This window comes from Coregonus clupeaformis, chromosome 7 (genome assembly GCF_020615455.1).
Source record: "Coregonus clupeaformis isolate EN_2021a chromosome 7, ASM2061545v1, whole genome shotgun sequence".
In the NCBI taxonomy this organism is placed as follows: Eukaryota; Metazoa; Chordata; class Actinopteri; order Salmoniformes; family Salmonidae; genus Coregonus; species Coregonus clupeaformis.
Window position 1 is genome coordinate 72032421 of NC_059198.1, and position 19704 is coordinate 72052124.

The 19704-nt window shown below is 46.0% G+C and overlaps 1 protein-coding gene across 1 annotated transcript in view; it reads left to right on the top strand.

Annotated features, from left to right (window-relative positions):
- The window catches only part of kcnh2b (potassium voltage-gated channel, subfamily H (eag-related), member 2b), a 291614-nt gene that overhangs the window by 145495 nt on the left and 126415 nt on the right, over nucleotides 1–19704 (top strand). The gene's annotated exons all lie outside the window — the stretch shown is intronic.

Consider the following 19704-nt stretch of genomic DNA (forward strand, 5'->3'; position numbering starts at 1 on the left):
GATGATGATGATTGTTGACGTAACTTGTGAGCTAATAATTTACTGGCTTTCTCTCCTTGTTCATAGTAAGTGCTCCTAGACTTGACAAGCATTTCAGTAACCTGGTCTGTTAATAGTGTGTCAAATTCTGCTTGCAGAGTTAAACGTTCCTTATAAATATCTGGGGATGGTGAAACGGCATAAATGTCATCTAATTGGGCAATACAGCGTGTTAGCATAGATAACCTATTCCTTTTCAATTTGTTCTCATGTGCGGTGTAGGAGATAATTTCACCTCTGATATAAGCTTTCAAAGTTTCCCAGAGAGTAGACGCAGAGATGTTTGGGGTTCTATTTGTAATCATGAAAAAGTCGATTTGACTCAAAACAAAGTTGACAAAGTGTTCATTACTGAGCAGTTGGGTTTTTTAGTCGCCAAGGCGGTCGCTGATTGTCAACATTTTGAAATGCTACTTCCATAGTAACAGGGGCGTGGTCAGATACAACAATTGGGTTATATGAACATGAAGTTATGGAGTGGAGGAGCCGGTCATCAACAAGGAAGTAGTCTATGCGCGTAAAAGTGTGGTGAACCGATGAGAAAAAGAGTATGCTTTCCCAGCTGGATTAACCATTCTCCAAGGATCTGAGACTGCGAATTCAGACATAAAGGTTCGAACAACTCTAGCTGAGGTTGATAGGGTGGTAGGTTTAGTGGAGGATCGATCCAATTGTGGGTCTAACCAACAGTTAAAGTCACCTCCTAAAATCAACATATGGGTGGACATATCTGGGAGTGTAGAGAAAACCGATTTGAAAAAATCACCGTTGTCCCAATTAGGAGCATAGATATTAACAAGAAGAACCTTTGTATTGAGCAGCCTACCACTGACAATTATATATCTACCATGGGGATCTGCGATCACCTTAGAACATGTAAAAGGTACCGATCTGTGAAGTAAAATAGCCACCCCTCTCGCCTTACTCTGAAATGAGGAATGGAACACCTGACCCACCCATCTGCACCTAAGACTTGGGTGTTGTGATACCTTCAGATGAGTTTCTTGGAGAAAGATGATGTGAGCTTTCAAATGATGAAGATGGTGTAGCACCTTACTACGTTTAACTGGGTTATTTATGCCCCTGCAGTTCCAAGTAATAAAATTAAAGCCATTCCCTCCAGCAGTATGGGCTACACTAGGCTGAGTCATATCTTAAGAGAGAGAGAGGATGTGTAAAGGACAAGGTACAATGTAAACTGAAGATCTTAGTTGAACCTAAAAGCGCAAATGTAAAAAAACAAAGACAAACGAAGAGGCACAAAAACATATACAAACTATATACATGAACAAACCCTTCCCTCACACCCGCCCTTGCCGAAGCATCTCCCCAAATGAGATGCAAGCAAAACCCTAAATACGAAGAAAGTTTAGAGCTAAGCATGATAACTCTTACTCTGTGCTACCTAAGATTAGTGACCATTTAACTAGAGTAAGCCAAACATGAATAGAATGGTCCCCAATAGAGTCTAAGGAAAACTATCCTCAATTAAGAGAGGTTTAACCTCGACGCAGATGGTAAATGATCAGACTGAAACAGCCATGCAGACCCCCAGATATTGGCATTAGAGGCGGCAAACCTGGGCTGGAAATAAAAGATAAAGAAGAGAATGACATTCATATGTCGATGAACCCAGCAGAGATGGCTTCGTTAGTCACCCATTCGGCCTGCTAACTAGCCTGCTAGGAAGACCAGCTAGCCAACCATTTGTTACAAACCATGCGGTACAACAGCCGCTTTCACGTTCTTGTTGATGAAATCTGCCGCTATAGCCGGGTCCTCGAATCTGTGCATGGAACCGTCCGGTAAAGTCAGTCTCAAAACCGCAGGGTAGATGAGGCCGAACTTCACGCCCGGGCAGGTGTGTAGTTGGCGTTTCACAGCTCCAAAGCTAGCCCGCCTCTTAGCCACAGCTGTTGTGTAGTCCGCAAATATCGAGACTCTTTTACCCTTATGTAGAAGAGGGGATGCTTCTCCCGATCTTCTCAGTATGTCGTTGCGGACGTGAAAGAAATGCACCCTGATGACAAATGGTCGTGGGGGTTCTCCATCCCTGGGTCGGCTACGCAGAGTGCGGTGAGCCCGGTCTAGCAATGGCTTCTCCTCTAGCCCGAGCAGCTCCTGAAGTAGCTGGGCCATGTACTCCGTGGGTCTTGGGCCCTCCACTCCCTCCGGTATTCCCAATAGACGAATGTTGTTCCTCCGCATTCTACTTTCCATATCTTCGCATCTATTATCGAGGAATGCCACCCTAGTTGTCAATGAGCCGACGCTTAGCCTCTAGCTCGCTAATGCGAGTGCCGTGGTCTGTAGCCCCTCGCTCCAAATCCGATAAAGTCACCCCATGTGCGTCGAGCTTATTCTGTATACTCTCGATAGATTTTTTAAGCTCGTCTTTGATCGTTGATATCTCTGACCTGAGGTTGGTAGAGAGACAGTCAATTTTTCCGAAAATGTCGGCTTTGAGGGTGCCTATCACGGATTGTAGCATCTCCACAGTCAGTGTTTCCGTGGGGCCGGCATTGGTAGCGTTCGATGGCGGGGGTGAGTCGGGGAGAAGTTGCAGGCTTGTTGCGGCCTGCTCTTGCAGACTCTGTTTTTGGTCGGGTTGATGTCATTACGAATTTAAATTTATTAAACTTGAACTGAGTTGTTTATGGGTCTCTTCAGACGCCTGGGCAAACAGAAATGTATGCAGTTTTGCAAAGTTAAATATATAAATTTGGTCACTAACTCAGGAGCGATAGGGAGACGCGTGCTACATCCTTGGCTTCCAACAGCGCCCCCTTCACAGCAATTTCTAGCAACAAGTTGCCATTAAATTACTGGAAAATGCACAATAACCTCCTTACGGTTCAGCTCATTTGTGACACATGCTCTTACAAAGTTTGCAGAACAGACAGAGTCAATCAACTTGCATTGGCATGACCTTTAAACACTTCCACTGATGGTTGGCACAAATACACATATAATTGATCACCTCCCCAAACATGCTCACCAGTACATTATAGCAGATTCTCTTATCCAGAGCGACTTACAGGAGCAATTAGGGTTAAGTGCCTTGCTCAAGGACACATCGAGAGATGTTTCACCTAGTCAGCTCGGGGATTAGAACCAGCGACCTTTCAGTTACTGGCACAACACTCTTAACCACTAAGCTACCTGCCGCCCAACTATCAAAGCACAGTGATGATCGTACCTTATATTCACAATATTGGTTTGAAAAAATGTCACATTATACCTACAAGGTACCAAACAATACCAATGTGAGTTCATATACTGTATGTACCTGTGAAGTGTACCTTTTACTTTTTTATACCCCTGGGCAACTTTTAGCAAAGTGCAGGAATGTATTCTTGCCATTAAAAGTCTGTAGCCATATCTCTTTTAGACCTGGTGGTGTAGCAGGACATGTAGCAGGACATTTCAAGTTGCTAGCGACCAAGAGGTTTTAAATTAAAATCCCAGTTAAAGCTGAGTCCCAAGTGTGGTCACATTACAAAATAATACATTATTTTTTTTACACTAATTGATATCAGAATAGAGCAAAAATAACACCTTCTAGGGATATAAAGGTCAATATATGTATAGCCAATCTCCATTCTGCCCACAGACCTGGTGGCGCAGCAGGAACTTCAGGTACCTAGCAACTGTAAGGTTCTGTATTTATTTTCTTAGTCAACCTTGTGTTCTTGAACGTAGCCCTGTCTTTCATTTTTGTTCATTGATTTCACCTGTATTTGTTACTCACCTGGTCTCATTAGCTCCTTATTTAGTTCAGATCATTCTGTTTGTGCCTTGTCTTTTCTAAACTCGTTTGTGAGAACCAGTTATAGCCTTCAGTCCTAGTTTTTGACTCTCCTGCCTGTTTGCCTACCTGTGTATGACCATTGCCTGCCTGTGACCACGATTCCTGCCTTTTGCGAAGGCGAAATAAACACCTGCCGCGCTCTGTGCGTGAATCTCCACCTATTTCTCCCTGAGTATTCATTACAGAATAGCTCACCGAAAAATGGAATGGATTCAGCGGAGCTACAGCGGCGCCTAACCCAGCAAGAGGAGTGTATGGAGGAAATCTGCCATCTTCTCCGCCAGCCTATCCCTACTCCTCCGATGCCAGGTATCGTAACCCCTTCATTCATATCCATGCCTGGAAAGTATGACGGTTCACCTGGGAAATGTCAGGGATTTCTGATGCAATGCAGCAAATACATTGAGCACAACCCCACTAATTTCGCCACCGACAAGAGCAGGGTGGATTTTGTTGTGTCTCTACTCACAGGCAAAGCCCTGGATTGGGCCACCGCCATATGGACTGCCAACAGCACAGAACTCGGATCCGAGACCCATTTCCACACCCTCTTCAAAGAGGTATTCGATCACTCTCCTTCCGGTCGTCCTATAAGAGACCTCCTCATAGAACTTCAACAAGGACGCAATTCAGCTGCTGAGTATGCCCTTGACTTCTGCACCATGGCTGCAGGGAGTGGATTGAGTGAGGCTGCTTTACTTACCGTCTACCGAAGAGGGCTCAACAGGGAACTTCAGGCGGAGCTGGCCTGTAGAGGTGACCTTCAGGATTTAAATCAATACATTCGTATGTCCATCCCCATCCACCACCTCATCGCCGACCGTCGAAGAACTCTGCCACCCAGGAACCTGACACCTTCTCTTTCCATGATTCCGTCATCCTGTCCGAGTCTTCCAGAGCCCATGCAGTTGGGCCATGCTCCTCACCCGCGGATCGAACGTCAAAGGCGGATCCAAGAAGGGCTCTGCCTATACTGTGGAGGGAAAGATCAACTACTCACCCATTGCCCTGTTTGCCCCCCACGGAGAGATGAGAAGGGTCCCTCTGCTGCCATGCAGGTAGGCGTGTCCTTATTTCTAGATATCTCCCTGAAGCAATTCTCCATCCCAGTGTTGATAACCGCGAAGGGGGTTACTAAGTACGTAGAGGGCTTGATAGATTCGGGAGCAGCAGGTAATTTTATCAATCACCAGCTAGTACAAGAGCTTGACATTGATCTAACACCTGTCACCCCTCCCTTAAGGATTAACGCCCTGGACGGGCAGCCATTGGGCACGGGCTTCATTACACACCTGACACAGTGTCACCCTCCAGATTGGAGTCTTCCACACCGAAACCATTCAACTCATGGAACTATCATCCCACAAACAGCCACTCATTCTCGGACACCGCTGGCTTTGTCGTCACGACCCTGCCATCTCGTGGTGACAAGGTGAACTACTGTCCTGGTCTTCTACCTGCTTCACCAGTTGTCTCAGCCTACCCTGCAGAGCCACCACCATTGAGGACTCTGCCTCTGCAGTGCCACCCACTATACCATCTGAATACGCCCAGTACAGCAATATGTTCAGCAAAATCAAGGCATCCACTCTGCCACCACATTGCCCAGTGGACTGTGCTATTGACTTACTCCCTGGAGTGTCCCCACCGAAGGGCCGTGTTTACCCCCTATCTATCCTGGAAAATTAGGCAATGGAGAACTACATTGATGAAGCACTCGAAAACTGTTTCATTCGTCCTTCTTCTTCCCCGGCTGCATCAAGCTTCTTCTTTGTTGGAAAAAAGGATGGTGGTCTCCGTCCATGTATTGATTACCGTTCCCTGAATGACGTTACGGTCAAGACCGTTTCCCTCTTCCTCTGATCCCAGCGACCCTTGAACAAGTGGGCCACGCCAACATCAAAACTCGGCCTGCGAAGTGCATATAACCTTGTCCGTATACGTGAAGGTGACGAATAGAAGACGGCCTTTATCACCGCACGAGGGCACTACGAATATCTGGTCATGCCCTACGGCCTTACTAACGCCCCCGCCGTCTTCCAATCCTTTATGAACAAGGTTTTCTAGGATACGATCAACCGCTTTCTCATCGTCTAAATTTATGACATCCTGATTTACTCCCACTCCCTGAAGGAACACATACAGCATGTACAAAATGTTCTTCAACGGCTCCTTGACCATAACCTTTATGTGAAGACTGAAAAGAGCACCTTCCATGTAAACATCCTCGGTTTTGTACTGACACCTGGAGGGGTCAGCATGGATGAAAACAAAGTCACTGCCGTCAGTAACTGTCCCAAACCCACCACCGTTAAGGAACTCCAACGTTTCATTGGGTTCTCCAACTTCTATCGCCGGTTCATTCAGAACTTCAGTTCTACTGCCGCTCCCCTCACTGCCCTTACCAGCCAAAAGACCCGGACCCTTCAATGGACTGATACCGCCCTGACTGCTTTCAACAACTTGAAATGCCTCTTCACCTCAGCTCCTGTCCTTCACCAACCTGATCCGACCCTTCCTTTCACCCTGGAGGTGGATGCCTCCGAAGTAGGAGTAGGAGCCATACTCTCTCAGCAGGTGGGAACACCTCCAAAATCACATCCCTGTGCCTTCTTCTCCAGGAGGTTATCTGCCGCTGAGAGGAATTACGATGTGGGGAACAGAGAACTCCTCGGCCATTAAGCTGGACCTCGAGGATTGGTGCCACTGGTTGGAGGGCGCACAACATCCCTTTCTCGTCCTAACAGATCATCGTAATCTGGAATATATCAGAGGGGCCAAGAGGTTAAACTCCAGACAAGCCCGCTGGGTTCTCTTCTTCACACGCTTCCATTTTCATGTTACTTACATCCCTGGAAAGAAAAACGTAAAAGCTGAAGCTCTCTCCCGCCAGTTTGACCTTCCGACCAGTAACTAAGACCCTACACCCATTCTTCCTTCCTCTTGCATTATGAGACCGGTACAGTGGGAGGTTCACTCTGCTATACAAGAAGCCATAACCTCAGACCCGGCTCCTCCTGAGACAACAGCTGGGAAGAGTTACGTACCAGCAGCTGTTAGACCCCAACTGATTCAATGACGTCACACGTCCTTGGGGTCAGGACATCCGGGCATTACATGAACCACCGAACTTCTAGCCCATAAATTCTGGTGGTCCTCTCTGGCATCCGACGTAAGGGATTACGTACTCTCCTGTCCAGTCAGAGCCCAAACCAAAAGCCCTCGTCATCTCCCTTCCGGTAAGCTTCAACCTTTGCCAATCCCTCACAGACCCTGGTCCCACATAGCTGTTGACTTCATCACAGACCTTCCTGAATCCTCTGGTAACACCACCATCCTTGTCATAGTAGACCGTTTTTCTAAAATGTGTCGTCTGGTTCCTCTTCCTCATTTACCTAACGCCATGGAATTGGCTGAGTATGTTCCAGCAGGTGTTCCGTCTGTATGGGATTCCGGAGGAAATCGTCTCTGACCGCGGGCCCCAGTTTGTCTCCCGGGTGTGGCGAGTCTTCTGTGACCGACTGGGTGTCGCCCTCAGCCTCTCCTCCGGGTACCATCCCCAGACCAACAGGCAGACGGAACGCCTGAACTAAGAAATAGGGAAGTACCTCCGCCAACAATGTTCTGCCTCTCCACACGACTGGAGTCGGTATATGGCCTAGGCCGAATACGCTCAGAACTCACTCATGCATTCATCCCTTCGCCTTACTCCGTTTCAGTGTGTACTTGGTTACCAACCCCCCCATGTTTCCCTGGGAGGCGGAGCCTGGTACTGTCCCAGCTGTCGACGACTGGTTTCGGCATAGTGAGCGGGTATGGGAGACCGCTCACCGGCATCTGCAGGAAGCCTCTAATACACAGAAACGCTTTGCGACAGACACCGCCGACCTACGCCACTTTCACCCCAGACAACGTGTGTGGCTCTCTACCAGAGACATTACATTTGACATTTTAGTCATTTAGCAGACGCTCTTATCCAGAGCGACTTACAGTTAGTGAGTGCATACATTTTTCAGACATCCGGCTCCACCTCCCCTGCAAAAAGTTCTGTCCTGGCTTCATTGGTCCCTTCAAGGTAACCCATCGCATCAACCCTGTAGGGGGTGTACTGTAAGGTTTTGTATTTATTTTCTTAGTCAACCTTGTGTTCTTGAACGTAGCCCTGTCTTTCATTTTTGTTCATTGATTTCACCTGTGTTTGTTACTCACCTGGTCTCATTAGCTCCTTATTTAGTTCAGTTCATTCTGTTTGTGCCTTGTGAGGTATTGTTCGTTTTGACTCTACTAAGCCTTTTCCTAGCTCGTTTGTGAGAACCAGTTATAGCCTTCAGTCCTAGGTTTTGACTCTCCTGCCCTGCCTGTTTGCCTACCTGTGTATGACCATTGCCTGCCTGTGACCATGATTCCTGCCTTTTGCAAAGGCGAAATTAACACCTGCCGCGCTCTGCGCGTGACTCTACACCTTTTTCTCTCTGAGTATTCATTATAGCAACCAAGAGGTTGTGAGTTAAAATCCCAAGTGAGGGGATCCAGGGGATTACTTGGGACTGAACATTATTGGGGATGTCCCTGGAATAATATAAAACCTGCAGGGGACCATGACTAATGCTAATGCCCATCTTAAATGTCCTCATTACAGGGTCCTAATTGTTACGTAAAGATGTTTGATCACAATACACCCAGAGTGTTTGTGATGGTGTCTTCTTTTCAAGCTTATCTGGGGGGTCTTGACTCCTGAAATGACCCCTCTCCTTAGATTCAACAGATTTCAGTGTAATAAAACACCTTACCCGTCATTTATTTTTTATTTTAATGGGACAAAATACTTTGTGGTTAAATCTAACACCACCTCTAATTGGCCCATAAGAAACCTGCTGCCATCGACACATCATTTGGGGGAGGTGCGGTCTACTGCTGTTTCTACAGTAACGATTCACACAGTTTAAATAGCTGAGAGTCCCCCTGATGACAGTCAGCGCCACACTGGAGCTAACAGACCTGTTGCTGCTGAGATAAACAAGTCGGTAATGAAGCCGCACTCTGGGATTTGTTATTTAACAGAACCGTGATTTACCGGCTGTGGCAGAGGGCCAAGAAGAGATGGGCCTGGTTCTCCAAGTCTCAGGACTCCCTGTCCCCCTCTCCTGCCCATTATAAAACACCTCTCGGCTGGGATGGCCATCCCTCGTTAATCACCCATCCAGAGGAATAAGCTTTTATCGATCCACTTCGTGGAGGGCTACATGATTCCACCGCCATTGAACCCCACAGTAAGAGATGGGAGTGAAATCAGGTTATGGCAATGGAAGATGTGGTCCTCTGTAGCTCAGTTGGTAGAGCACGGTGCTTGTAACGCCAGGGTAGTGGGTTCGATCCCCGGGACCACCCATACACAAAAATGTATGCACGCATGACTGTGAGTCACTTTGGATAAAAGCGTCTCCTAAATGGCATATTATTATTATTATTAAATGGCATATTAATAATATTAATATAAGATGAAAAAACACAGTAAGAGTTCCATCAGGGGCTCAAGTGAGGGAGACAGAGTGTAGCAAAGTGCTGGTCCCTCGGCCATAGGAATAGAGAAAGCTGCGATGGGAGGGGAGACATGCAGGAGCCAAAATGGGGCACGGGGAGGGTTTCTCAGAATCCTTACACCATACAAAGAGATAGTAATTGCCCAAATCAAATTGCGCCTCTACGTCTAGGGATATACAGTGAGGGGGAAAAAGTATTTGATCCCCTGCTGATTTTGTACGTTTGCCCACTGACAAAGACATGATCAGTCTATAATTTTAATGGTAGGTTTATTTGAACAGTGAGAGACAGAATAACAACAAAAAAATCCAGAAAAACGCATGTCATAAATGTTATGAATTGATTTGCATTTTAATGAGGGAAATAAGTATTTGACCCCTCTGCAAAACATGACTTAGTACTTGGTGGCAAAACCCTTGTTGGCAATCACAGAGGTCAGACGTTTCTTGTAGTTGGCCACCAGGTTTGCACACATGTCAGGAGGGATTCTGTCCCACTCCTCTTTGCAGATCTTCTCCAAGTCATTAAGGTTTCGAGGCTGACGTTTGGCAACTCGAACCTTCAGCTCCCTCCACAGATTTTCTATGGGATTAAGGTCTGGAGACTGGCTAGGCCACTACAGGACCTTAATGTGGTACTTCTAGAGCCACTCCTTTGTTGCCTTGGCTGTGTTTTTTGGGTCATTGTCATGCTGGAATACCCATCCACGACCCATTTTCAATGCCCTGGCTGAGGGAAGGAGGTTCTCACCCAAAATTTGACGGTACATCGTCCATCGTCCCTTTGATGCGGTGAAGTTGTCCTGTCCCCTTAGCAGAAAAACACCCCCAAAGCATAATGTATCCACCTCCATGTTTGACGGTGGGGATGGTGTTCTTGGGGTCATAGGCAGCATTCCTCCTCCTCCAAACATGGCGAGTTGAGTTGATGCCAAAGAGCTCGATTTTGGTCTCATCTGACCACAACACTTTCACCCAGTTCTCCTCTGAATCATTCAGATGTTCATTGGCAAACTTCAGACGGGCATGTATATGTGCTTTCTTGAGCAGGGGGACCTTGCGGGTGCTGCAGGATTTCAGTCCTTCACGGCGTAGTGTGTTACCAATTGTTTTCTTGGTGACTATGGTCCCAGCTGCCTTGAGATCATTGACAAGATCCTCCCGTGTAGTTCTGGGCTGATTCCTCACCGTTCACATGATCATTGCAACTCTACGAGGTGAGATCTTGCATGGAGCCCCAGGCCGAGGGAGATAGACAGTTTCTTCTGAGCTCTTTGGTCTTGGCCATGGTGGAGAGTTTGGAATCTGATTGATTGATTGCTTCTGTGGACAGGTGTCTTTTATACAGGTAACAAGCTGATATTAGGAGCACTCCCTTTAAGAGTGTGCTCCTAATCTCAGCTCGTTACCTGTATAAAAGACACCTGGGAGCCAGAAATCTTTCTGATTGAGAGGGGGTCAAATACTTATTTCCCTAATTAAAATGCAAATCAATTTATAACATTTTTGACATGCGTTTTTCTGGATTTTTTTGTTGTTATTCTGTCTCACTGTTCAAATAAACCTACCATTAAAATTATAGACTGATCATTTCTTTGTCAGTGGGCAAACATACAAAATCAGCAGGGGATCAAATACTTTTTTCCCTCACTGTAAAGCCTCCAGCATTAGTATTAACATTCTAATAGCTTCTTTCTAATTGCTTTAGACTGCTGCTTTGTTCAAATATCAACCAATCTGCCCCTTTGCCCCTCCCTTTTGTTTGACAACACCATCCTCAGCCCTTAGTGACGACTGACCTCACTGTAAAGCCAGAGTATCCTTTCATATTACAGTTTAGCACGCAATTACGTTTCCTTTCATTAAAGCCCAGGAACACTATGGCAACAACCTCGTTAGGGCAAACAAGCTAATATAACTAATCCTCAATGAGAGTGGAGGAGGGCAGGGGCCTTCAGGACCACGTGGGGGGATGGAGGGGTTGGTTTGAATCGACCCAGCAGCCCTGAGCCCAGAGACCAGACCCAGTATGGACAAGAAGCTGGTTTTAATTAGATAATTACATTGGCTGCGTTTAGACAGGCTGCCCTATTCTGATATTTTTTCCACTAATTGGTCTTTTGACCAATCATGTCAGATCTTTTCACATCCGATTTTCTTCCGAGCTGATCTGATTGGTCAAAAGACCAATTAATTAAAAAAAGATCAGAATTGGGATGCCTGTCTAAACGCAGCCACTGTAGCTCAAAGTGAGTAAATGAACTCACACAGTTGTGCAGGCTGCATAATTAGCACCTACTTTAGCTAACTGCATCTGATTGTGTCACTGTATTATAAATACGACGTTACCATGGCTATACCATGGCTATGGATCCGTGATACCGTCTACGCTTTCAGGGGCCCTTGTCACATTGTGCCTTTTCTGGGCAGAACTCTGTGTACTGTCACATCCCGATGAAACAAGTGCAGCAACTGACAGACTCATATATAAGCAGTGCCTAGGACTGCTGAGCTGGATTCTACCTGCACTGTCTGATGTTTGTGTTTCACTGTCATCAACAAATCATAAACATGACACAATGTCCATGTTATACTGTATCTAGACAATATGGGTGTTTGTCTATGTGTCCCTGCATGTGTTTATGCATGTACTGTATATAAGTTAATAGCCTTCATGTTTTGTGTGTGTGTGCATGTCAGCTTGTGTGTTCACACACCGCAGGCGCGGGAAACATGGCGAGTGTAAGCATCCACGCTCTGCGCCACAGTGGTAATTGCCGTTGCTCGGTGACGGATCCCAATCACACAGCAGGTGGAGGGTGTTCTCCATCACAGTAGGGCTGTCATCAGTTACATAGACCGTGTACAGCAGTGTCATCCCCGTCACAGGAATAAACACACCCCATATTTATCTCCATGAACACTGACATATCCAGGGGAGGGGGCTCGCCTCTCCAGAACAGACAGAACTAACTTGCATATCCACCCATCAACACATGGCCCATGTTTTTGGACTGTATGTCAATTGTGTACATGCAGTACAGTTATATAAAAAATACTTGGTGATTTGTCATTATTACCACTGCTGCAATGGAGCTAATCTGGTTGTCCCCAGGCCGTATTACAGTATGTATCCATTATGTAGTATGTTCAATTCTGAGTGTCCGCCTGAAGTGAATTTCTGTGTCTCGTTAGAACAGTGTTGCCAGCATAGACTAATAGAACACAGTTTTCTATAGTTTTAATAAACCTGTCAAACTCAAGACTCCTTCTTCATCTAATAACACAAACCTTTACAAATGGAGAATCTGGGAGTCTGATTAAGAAAGTAGTCATAACGTTAGAGGAAGTCTTGCAGAGCTTTCTCTGTGTGTTTAAGTGGAGAGCTGCTGCAGGATACTCCCTTATAGTGAGGTGCTGCAGGATACTCCGTTATAGTGAGGTGCTGCAGGATACTCCCATATAGCGAGGTGCTGCAGGATACTCCCGTATAGCGAGGTGATGCAGGATACTCCAGTATAGCGAGGTGCTGCAGGATACTCCCGTATAGCGAGGTGCTGCAGGATACTCCTGTATAGCGAGGTGCTGCAGGATACTCCCATATAGCGAGGTGCTGCAGGATACTCCCATATAGCGAGGTGCTGCAGGATACTCCAGTATAGCGAGGTGCTGCAGGATGCTCCAGTATAGCGAGGTGATGCAGGATACTCCCGTATAGTGAGGTGATGCAGGATCCTCCCATATAGGGAGGTGCTTTGACGTGCCAGTGCCCATCCTGTCACATCCCGTTTGAGAACTGGTCATCACCCCTCCATACACGAGCCCAGCTAATTTAATGAAGGGATGCTCCGCAGCTCAGCGGTGCTCCCGAACTCTCCTCACTCACCAGGGAGAGCCTCTTCAGAAAACACAATTCATAATTGTCCCCTAATATCCAAGCAAGGCCACATTGGAAAGCAGTTTATAATTGTCTGGCTAATTCATTGAGATACTGTTAAGCTGCAAGTTAAGCATTTGGGAATAAATTTGAGCTCATTAATTTTAATGACGCGAACAGCGTATTATCGGCGTTATGTGGCGGCGAATAAATCATTGCTCGGTAATCAGGTGCAACAAGGCAGTTTCTTTTTTTTGCACCGCGCCTGTAGAAACAGAGGGGAAAGGAGCCGCCATGATATCATAATCACTTGATTTAATTAAAGAGGAAAGCGGCCTTGCAGCAACACTCTCACGATTAACTGAGCTCCGGATCCCGCTTAATACATGCAGACAACGCGACAAACGGCGGAAACTTTGTTGCCGTGGCAACGGCCCAAAAAAAGTCCACATCGAGGGGAAGAATAAAAGGAGTCGGGTTTCGGGTTGGGAAGAAGTGAAGATTTGATTTTGGGTGCTGTTGCTGGTTCCCTGATTGTCACGACTTCTGTGTGGGTGTTTCGCTTCTGTCGACGGCCCCTCTGCTCACCTGTCATTTGTCATCAGGCTGAGGGCTTTCTGTGATGGAGCACAGGTCCTGTCTGGCCTGCTGCCTCTGCCACTATATACAACACCCGTAGAACAACCTGGTGCTGCTGAGTCCCTTATCACATTACACACAAACACTGATACACACAGATGCACTCACATGCCGCGCACACGTATGCATGCACACATACAGACAAACACACACACACAGCTGTCCAGATGGCTCAAGGCAAGTACTGGCTGCACAAGGCCACATCTGCATCTGGCCTTAGACAGGCCACTCTTCCACTCTACTCCTGTCCTCTCTCTCTCTCTCTCTCTCTCTCTCTCTCTCTCTCTCTCTCTCTCTCTCTCTCTCTCTCTCTCTCTCTCTCTCTCTCTCTCTCTCTCTCTCTCTCTCGTTCCCTGCCTTGTATATCCTTTCAGTCTTTTACTGAGCAGGTTTTGAAAACAATTCAAAGCTAAGCTCTGTGAAAACAGACAATACGATAGTATCTCCCACTCTCTCTTCTGTTTCATTCCTCTGAGCTGTGTTCGATACAGTCTGTCGCCTCACCGTGTCCTCAGCAGCCTAGCTGACTGGTCTAAGCAGCAGTGTTATGGAGCCCCATCCCTCTGGCTACTATCTGTCTGTCACCCTCCCAGGTAATGAGGCCTGCTGAGTCCATAGGGCTGGCCAGGGGAACAAGGCCCACTAATTGGAGCAGAGAGCCCAGTTCTCCTGTGGGTGCCATACATCAGAGCCAGGGACACTGTCCCACTGCTTCCCTCTGGTCTATAGCTATAAACTGATCACATCCCCTTTATTACATAACTCCCCTTTAACTCACTACTGCCCCCTAGCCTCCAGCTCTGTCTCTACAACATTTTACATTTTAGTCATTTAGCAGATGCTCTTATCCATAGCGACTTACAGTTAGTACATACATTTTTTTTTCATATTTTTTTTTTCATACTGGCCCCTCGTGGGAATCGAACCCACAACCCTGGCGTTGCAAGCGCCATGCTCTACCAACTGAGCTACACGGGGCCGGGTACAACCACTTCCTTATAGAGACACAGGTCTAGAATCAGATCAGTCTCCCCACATCCTAACCTGAAGCATACAATGGAAAATGCAAAACTTCGCTCAGATCAGTGTCTTCGGTAACTTCATCCTAACCCCCTCACCACCTGACCCAGGGTCAGATATAGTATATTAATCCCACTAATGGTTACAGTGAGGATGTTAGTGGTTGGCTGGTGGTAATCTGATCCTAGATCTGTGGTTAGGGGCAACTTCTTCCTGGAAATAGCAGCCTCCTGGACATCCACTCCCGACCCTAAGCCCCTGTATCATACTTCCTCAGCCGGCTCCATTGTTACATACAGTACTATCAGCCATGGATCCCTTGCAGGGATTACTGTCTCATAAATGTGGTCTCACTGAGGCGCTATCAATTACCCAGAAAGAATAAGAGGAGAGTGTGAGGAAGACCACACAGTCAGGAGACCAGGGACGTACAGGTAACTGCCAAAATAAAGGAAACACCAACATAATGCGTTGGGTCACCACGAGCCAGAACAGCTTCAATGCACCTTGGCATAGATTCTACAAGTGTCTGAAACTCTATTGGAGGGATGCGACACTTATTCTTCCATGAGAAATTCCATCATTTGGTGTTTTGTTGATGGTGGTGAAAAAACGCATTCTCAGGCGCCACTCAGTGTTACATTGGGTTGAGATCAGGTGACTGAGACGGCCACGGCATATGGTTTACATCGTTTTCATGCTCATCAAACCATTCCGTGACCCGTGGATGTGGCCATTGTCATCCTATGGGGGCATGGCCATGGTAGCCAAAATAATCGCCTGCCCAGCATTTTTATACATGACCCTAAGCATGATGGGATGGCAATTGCTTAATTAACTCAGGAACCACACCTGTGTGGAAGCACCTGCTTTCAATATACTTTGTATCCCTCAGGTACTCAAGTGGTTACATTATTTTGGCAGTTACCTGTATCTCAATAGTGTAAAGTGGCTTCCTCATCCCTTTGCCCTTTCCTTCTTCTCCACTGCACCAATCTATAACCCTGGACAAATTTAAAGCCAACAGGTGTTTCCTCATACCTATCCTATCTTGATTAGTGCAAATGAAGGAAAGGAGACAAGGCCTGGAGGATCAAGGCTGCTTATCATAACGATATCGATCGTTATGATTAACAGTAATCAATATCAATCTTAAGCAAACAAACCAAACCCCCAAACGATCACCAGCATTCCTCATAATATGAGTTCCTCTAGCATCACCTACAGCTCAAGGGCTTTCACGTCACCACCTGTGCTCATCCATAAACCTGTTGTCACCCATATCACCGTCCTGTTCTGTGCTACTGTAAACCTAGCGCCAGCTGAACAGATCTCTCCCCACCATGTGTGTGCCTTAACAGGGCTTTTTAGGAGCTTAAGGCACAGCTGGCTAGGAACCACCGTGGCTGGGTCCCTTCTGTTTACTTAGAAGTCTTATGAAGTAGCCGCCGGTGTCTTTGGGTGTGTCCGAAATGGCTTCCCTCTATCAGATGACAAATGCGATCCAATTGAGGCAGTCAGTGGATAAGCAAGTGTTTAGAGATAAGTAAAGGCAGTGTCACTCAACTCACTCTATCTCATTCTCTTTGAGAGAGAAAAGTAAGCAAGAGAAAAGTGAGCAAAACAAATTATGCCAGTTCCTCCCATCTCCTGTGTTGTTAAAGGGAATTTCTCTCCCCTGTAATCTGCAAAAGGGTGTTTGTGTGTGTGTCTTTGTGTGTTATTTATCATGGCTGCAAGCGGCTTTTGTATCGGCAGCTGTCTTCAGTCTACCCTGATCGCTGTTGTGGGTGTTACATGGCTTCTTTATGATGCTCCCCCCCTTCTGCCAACATACACACATATGCACAGTCTGTCTAATGACAGCCAGAGAGATGAGAATTTCTGGTTAGAAAACAAGCTGTAACACACAAACCTCTCTGCTTTATGTGTGTCTGGTGGTGTGTGTAGTTCTCTGTGTCTGGTGTGTATGCACCACATTCCCACCTTGAGATACACATTTCCCTATTTGCATATTTGTTTCTGGGAGTATACGCACTCACATGAAAAAGCCTGGAAGTTGTATGCAAATCGCTTCTCTCCTCCTCTCCTATTCATTTTGCATGGACAATAGCTCTCACTTGGGCTGATGAAAAAGCTCACACGACCTGTCGTTTTTATTCAAATGAGGTGTGCTCTCCCATGACCTCTCCGTGCAGTACCACTTATTGTGAATTTGATGTTCTACTATGATGACTCAACCCAGTGTACACCCGTAGGAATTCCTACATAGAGGAACAAGTCAAGAATGGGGGTGGCACACAGGGATATATGGAAGATTTGATATGAGTGTCTGTATGATCCCTAAGGCTATGGTGGTTGAGCTCCCACATACTGTGTGTGTGTGTGGCCATGTTCACGTGTTGTCCGTATTCTAGTGTGGCCGTGCAGGATGAAACAACGTGGCCGTGTTCAAGTGTTTGTTTTGCAGGATGAAACATCCTCAAGTGGCTGGATGATTGGCTTCTGTTATCCTAAGGCCAGGATGTATTATCCATCCAGTGATGAGGGAACCCTCCATGCCCTTGAGGAGCATAGAGAATGGTGTAATGTGTGTGTGGAAGCATCACCATTCCCCATGAGATCATTTGAGTGCCCCACTGTAAGAAATAGTACCTGACAACATGTTGCAATTAAGCTGCTGTTGCTCTATGTTCCACTGTTCTTCACGGCTCTTGAGATGTTTTGACCCTTTAGAAATGCACATATTCCTCCCTTTTTTATTTCAGGGGAGGAATTTCTACACTAAGAGTCGTTAGCTCATACTTCTCTCTGGACTAAGTGTGCATTCCACTCCGACTGTAAACATTAGCCTGAAGGAATGTCCGCCGGACAGGGAAGGAGAGGAGAGGAGAGAGGATCATAATCCTAAATCACCCCTGTTGGACCTTGTAGGAAATGGGCCACTCTTCCTCTCACTCTCTCTCAAATCTCTTCTACCCTCTCTCTCTCTCTCTTTTGAGATTCTTCTGCCCTCTCTCTTTCTCATTCTCTAGAACTGAGCCTCTTCCACTCTCTTCCCTTATCTCTCTCTCTCTTTACTTCTCTCTCTCTCCACATCTCCAGGGCCCAGGAACTACCCTGAGATTCTCATGTGTAGTCCACCTTCACCACAAAGTCATTACTCCACATGTACACTGAATAAAAATATAAATGCAACAAGTAAAGTGTTGGTCCGATCTTTTATGAGCTGAAAAAAAATATCCCTGAAATGTTCCATTCGCACAAAATGCTTATTTCTCTCAAATCTTCTGCACAAATTTGTTTATATCCCTGTTAGTGAGCATTTCTCATTTGCCAAGATAATCCATCCACCTGACAGGTGTGGCATATCAAGAAGCTGATTAAACAGCATGATCATTACACAGGTGCACCTTGTGCTGGAGAGAATAAAAGGCCACTGGGGAGAATAAAAGGCCTGGCTGCCAAGTGGGTGGGCCTATGACCTCCCAGGCCCACCCATGGCTGCACCCCAGCCCAGTCTTGTGAAATCCATAGATTAGGGCCTAATTTATTTATTTAAATTGACATATTTCCTTATATGAACTGTAACTCAGTAAAATCTTTGAAATTGTTGCATGTTGTGTTTATATTTTTGTTCAGTATAAATAAACATGCTAGCCCTTCAACAAAGACGGATGCCCACTTACCGTTGGTAACACACTATATCCTTCCTTTGGCTATTTTAAGTTTAATTTAAAGTGTCATTTACCATACTGATTGCCTTTAAACTGCACAGCTAACCATGTGTGAAGGGTTAATTAAATGGTACTGGAGTAGAAAGAAGTGTAGTTTTTCAGTTAAATAATACTTTTTCGCTGATGTAATGCAGTCTGGCAAATTTGTAAGGCTTTCATTTTCAAAATGATTACATCTTATTTCTCTACAGATCTTAAAAGAATAAGAACACCTCGATCTAATAATACCCCATAATGACAAAGTGAAAACATGTTTGCATTTATTGAAAATGAAATATAGAAATGTATTTACATAAGTATTCACACCCATGAGTCAATACTTTGTCACCATTGGCAGCGTTTACAGCTTTGAGACATCTTGGGTATGTCTGTATCAGCTTTGCGCATCTGATTTTTCTGAAGTTCTGTTAAGTTAGAACAGCAATCTTCAAGTCTTTCCACAGATTTCCAATGGGATTCAAGTCTGGACTTTGGCTGGGCAACTCAAGGACTTGTTCATTCTTGTTCTGAAGCCATTCCTGCATTGCTTTGGCTGTATGCTTGAGGTCATTGTCCTGGTGGAACGTAAATCTTTGCCCCCCAGTCTAAGGTCGTTTGCACTCTGAAGCAGATTCTCATCAACGATTTGCCTGTATTTGGCTCCATTCATTGTTCCCTCTATCCTTACCAGTCTCCCAGTCCCTGACGCTGAAAAGCATCCCCATAGCATGATGTGCCACCACCATGCTTCACGGTAGGGATGGTGTTATACGGGTGATGAGCTGTGCCTGGTTTTCTCCAGACATAGCGCTTTGCATTCAGGCCAAAGAGTACGTTTTTTGTATCATCAGACCACATAATCTTTTGCCTTATGATCTCAGAGTCTTTCACGTGCCTTTGTGCAAACTCCAGGCATGCTGTCATGTGCCTTTTTCTCAGGAGTGGCTTCCATCTGGGTACTCTCCCATAAAGCTCAGATTGGTGAAGTGCTGTAGAGACTATTGTCCTTCTGGCAGGTTCTCCCACCTCAGCCAAGGAACTAATTGGTGGGTGAATGAAATA